The following is a 5,200-nucleotide window of genomic DNA, read 5'->3' on the forward strand; positions in this document are numbered from 1 at the left end:
TTCATTGGCCCGTTTGACTGTCAAGGGTTCAGCCTCCAGGAAGAAACCCTAAATACAAAGTTAATACACCATTGCACATAAAAACGACTCCAGGGTGTCTAATGAAGTACTGTCACCTCATAGACACATGAAAAACTGGAAAAATTGTGGCACTCCATCTTTAAATTAGTTTGGTAATTAATTATTGTCCTTGCTGAAATAGATTAACACTTTTAGTTGTTGATGACTTCTAATAGAGGGTATGCGTGTGACATCATCATCAAACCCGGAAGTTATGCAGGAATGCCTACTGAGTGGCAAAAAACTACTTTCTGGCCTTGACATCCCATGCACCCAAACAGAAAAGTCCTATCTTTTTGCATTAAACAACGTTAAACAATGTTAAACTCACTTTGCATGTTGCTTTGCCACTCAATGTGCCATTCACTTGCATGCACATGCGCATACCCTCTATAGATATGTGATAATGATTTGAGTAGCCTACTGTGACAGGCCTACACGATTTCTATTGATTTGCTATTTTCATGATGATTCATTGATGAAATACATAATTGATTCAATTTGAATTGTTGGATTTGTTTATTTATTTATAGCCGTTTATTTATTTTAAAACCTTATAGATCTGCTATTTTCATTATTATCATGATATTTTTGGTACTTTTTTCACAATGTTTCGGTCACTACTGAACTTCTTCAGGCATAACCACATGATGATTTTAAGTTACAAAAAAAATCACACCCATGTGAACTGAGGGGCGCTCTTCAGATTTGCGTCCTCACCTTCGTCTTCAATATTTGTGTTTGCGCAATGTTTGTGTTTGCACAAACACTCAAAACTGCCCATTCATTGTCAATGGTATTCAATGTTTCTCAAAGCTTGACATAGGAGGGGCTAGCGGCCCTCAACAATGGAGATAAGAGGTTTCTGCCCGTCAGCAATGATATCAAATGTCCGTAAGTCCTGCCCTGTAGACGCCTTGGGCTGTAGTCGTAGTTGTTTTCCTAGCGTTCTCCTGGTCAGAGGATAAGGGTCTGGTTCTGGGAAGGACGTTTTCCTGTTCAGAGGATAAGGGTCTGGTTCTGGGAAGGACGTTCTCCTGTTCAGAGGATACGGGTCTGGTTCTGGGGAGGACGTTCTCCTGTTCAGAGGGTCTGGGAAGGACGTTATAGTCAGAGGATAAGGGTCTGGTTCTGGGAAGGACGTTCTCCTGTTCAGAGGATAAGGGTCTGGTTCTGGGAAGGACGTTCTAGTCAGATGATAAGGGTCTGGTTCTGGGAAGGACGTTCTAGTCAGAGGATACGGGTCTGGTTCTGGGAAGGACGTTATCCTGTTCAGAGGATAAGGGTCTGGGTCTGGGAAGGACATTCTCCTGTTCAGAGGGTCTGGGTCTGGAAAGGACGTTCTAGTCAGAGGATAAGGGTCTGGGTCTGGGAAGGACGTTCTCCTGTTCAGAGGGTCTGGGTCTGGGAAGGACGTTCTCCTGTTCAGAGGGTCTGGGTCTGGGAAGGACGTTCTCCTGTTCAGAGGATAAGGGTCTGGGTCTGGGAAGGACATTCTCCTGTTCAGAGGGTCTGGGTCTGGGAAGGACGTTCTAGTCAGAGGATAAGGGTCTGGGTCTGGGAAGGACGTTCTCCTGTTCAGAGGGTCTGGGAAGGACGTTCTCCTGTTCAGAGGATAAGGGTCTGGTTCTGGGAAGGACACTGGCTCCGGTCATCTCCACAGTGGTTCTTCTGTACTGTTAAGGCCGACTGGTCCTTCTGGAGCTCAGCCTGGCCGCTGTGTCTCTGAAACAGTTTGGACAGCCTAACATGCAGACACAAAAGAATTGCATGAATTAACAACCGATTGCTTTTCTTAGCAGAAAATACAGCAAGTCTGGAGAAGAAAAAAAAACAGCTCACTGAAGTCTACCGTAGATACAACAAAAGAGGAGTCAATTATACTAATACATATAAACAATATGTTTGAATTATATACACTTTTTTCGTTTCCGACCCGATCCTGATATCACAATTTCTGTGTTAGCCGATACCGATACCGAATACAGAATACCAATACCAGTGATGTGATCTCGTGTTGTGTTTATAGTATAGCTATATATATATCGTGTTGTGCAAATGTGCACTTGCAGTTTGGGCAACTCCAAAGCAAACTCCACATGCCCCAACATTTGATTTACCTGTCATAGTGTCAACCCCCTTACCCCTGTGTCGGATCGGTGGTTAGACTGGCAATATTCACCGATACCGATATGACAAATAAGTGCCGATACCGATACAGTATTGGGACATCTCAAGTTTGAATCGCGTTTCAGCGAAAGAAAATGAATAAAAACTATAACCATTTGTAACTATACCTTTCAAAACAGGGACCTATTTTTGGGATAGTTTTTCTATACATTTCAGAAAAGGGTCAGGATTTAGAAGGTGTTTTCAGAATGGTCCTCAGGTCTAAATGGTTTAACCCATTGTGGACGGGAACCCCTTTTGGTATTTTAAAGCATAATGTTATACTTTAGCTATTGAAAAATAGCAGATCTACAAGCTCATAGCGCGGCACCGAGTGCCGCGCTACGAGCTTGTAGGTCTGCTTTTTTGAAAAAATCATGAAAATGTGCCTCAAATCTTTGAATATTATATTCTTTCAGAGCGAACGTTTCGACGTCAGGTCTAAATGGTGTAACGATGTTATTAAGGTACCATGACGTTTCTGAGCGAGCAATGTGAAGTGTCACCGAGGAGGTCCAACTATCAGGTGTGACAACAATGTGATCTGACTGTCCCTTCTTTACTCAGCCATAGATTCAGCTCTAGTTTCTTCTTCATACTCAGGAGGTAGCTCAGCAAACCGGAAGGTTCCCAGTTCGATCCCTGTGGGCTCCCCCAGAGTTAGTGTCAAAGTGTCCTTGAGCAAGAACCCCTAACCTAACCCTAAAGTGTGATGACCTGACGAAGATGTAACTTAAACATCGAAACGTTGTCACTTTTTATTTGCACCCTGTTATATTAAACTAAGGGCCTAAATTGTCTGAGCTGCTCCAGTGCCTTCTTTTTCGTCCTGCTTCTGAGATGCACCAGACTGGCCTGCTATAGGCTAGAGGCGCGGTTGGAACTCCCTTCTACACTAACCCTAAAGCGCTTTCGATCAAAGCACTAAATAAATGCACCATTTACAATTTGACTCAAGAGGTGACATGCCATGGAAGAAGGGTACCCTAGTGACAGCCATTGTACCGCGTGTGCGTGCGTGCGTTTTAATTATTATTTCAAAGCCTTTTCAAAAAACATTCCCAAGAAAGCAAAATCTTTCATGAATTAAATTCAATGATTTTTTTTTAGCAATTTCACGAAGAAATCAATGAAAAATCAAAGAAATCACATAAATTAGAAAACAAATGTTTAACTAGTAGTGAACATAGCTGATCTACAAGCTCACAATGCAAGCAACGCGTTGTGAGCTTGTAGATCAGCTATTTTCACTAGTTTGGGTCCAGGAGACATAAAACGTCTTTTTTTTCTTCTCTCAGGCAAAAAACACTGGTCTGACGTATACCCAACCAGAGGCTTGGTGAGTTGGTGTGAGGGATGAGGTCTGGGTTAGTGTCAGAGTACTGGAACCTACCCAGTACCCAACCAGACTGGGTTAGTGTCAGAGTACTGGAACCTACCCAGTACCCAACCAGACTGGGTTAGTGTCAGAGTACTGGAACCTACCCAGTACCCAGCCAGACTGGGTTAGTGTCAGAGTACCAGAACCTACCCAGTACCCAACCAGACTGGGTTAGTGTCAGAGTACTAGAACCTACCCAGTACCCAGCCAGACTGGGTTAGTGTCAGAGTACTAGAACCTACCCAGTACCCAGCCAGACTGGGTTAGTGTCAGAGTGTGGTTCTACCCAACCAGACTGGGTTAGTGTCAGAGTGTGGTTCTACCCAACCAGACTGGGTTAGTGTCAGAGTACTGGAACCTACCCAGTACCCAACCAGACTGGGTTCGTGTCTGGGTGTGGTTCTATCCAACCAGACTGGGTTAGTGTCAGAGTGTGGTTCTACCCAACCAGACTGGGTTAGTGTCAGAGTACTGGAACCTACCCAGTAACCAACCAGACTGGGTTCGTGTCTGGGTGTGGTTCTATCCAACCAGACTGGGTTTGTGTCAGGGTGTGGTATAGACACGCATTAGTCTACGGACCCCCATTTAATGGCATTTCTATCTCTGGGTCCCCCAATTTATATTGTAAAAATCAATGTTAATTTAATTCTGGGAGTGTACAGATAGATAGAGTTTTTATTAAAGTGTCCTACATCATAAGATGCCCAGCCAGCACGGGCTTACAAGACACTCACAAAATTGTACATACAATGATACATATACACAACATTCATAGACAGTTACTCATGGATACATGGTTCTCCAACGTAACTGCCATGCCTTCTCTGAGAATTCTCCTAAAACAAAAACTTCATTCACAAAATGGAACCAAATGGACCCGTGACCCAAACCACTGGTTCGGGTAACCTACCGGACCAGAGGCTTGGTGTGAGGGATGAGGTCTGTAACCTACCGGACCAGAGGCTTGGTGTGAGGGATGATGTTGGGTGTAACCTACCGGACCAGAGGCTTGGTGTGAGGGATGATGTCGGGTGTAACCTACCGGACCAGAGGCTTGGTGTGAGGGATGATGTCGGGTGTAACCTACCGGACCAGAGGCTTGGTGTGAGGGATGAGGTCTGTAACCTACCGGACCAGAGGCTTGGTGTGAGGGATGAGGTATGCAACCTACCGGACCAGAGGCTTGGTGTGAGGGATGATGTCGGGTGTAACCTACCGGACCAGAGGCTTGGTGTGAGGGATGATGTCGGGTGTAACCTACCGGACCAGAGGCTTGGTGTGAGGGATGAGGTATGCAACCTACCGGACCAGAGGCTTGGTGTGAGGGCTGAGGTCTGTAACCTACCGGACCAGAGGCTTGGTGTGAGGGCTGAGGTCTGTAACCTACCGGACCAGAGGCTTGGTGTGAGGGATGATGTCGGGTGTAACCTACCGGACCAGAGGCTTGGTGTGAGGGATGAGGTATGCAACCTACCGGACCAGAGGCTTGGTGTGAGGGCTGAGGTCTGTAACCTACCGGACCAGAGGCTTGGTGTGAGGGCTGAGGTCTGTAACCTACCGGACCAGAGGCTTGGTGTGAGGGCTGAG

Source organism: Electrona antarctica, assembly GCF_951216825.1.
Source record: "Electrona antarctica genome assembly, chromosome: 19".
NCBI lineage: Eukaryota > Metazoa > Chordata > Actinopteri > Myctophiformes > Myctophidae > Electrona > Electrona antarctica.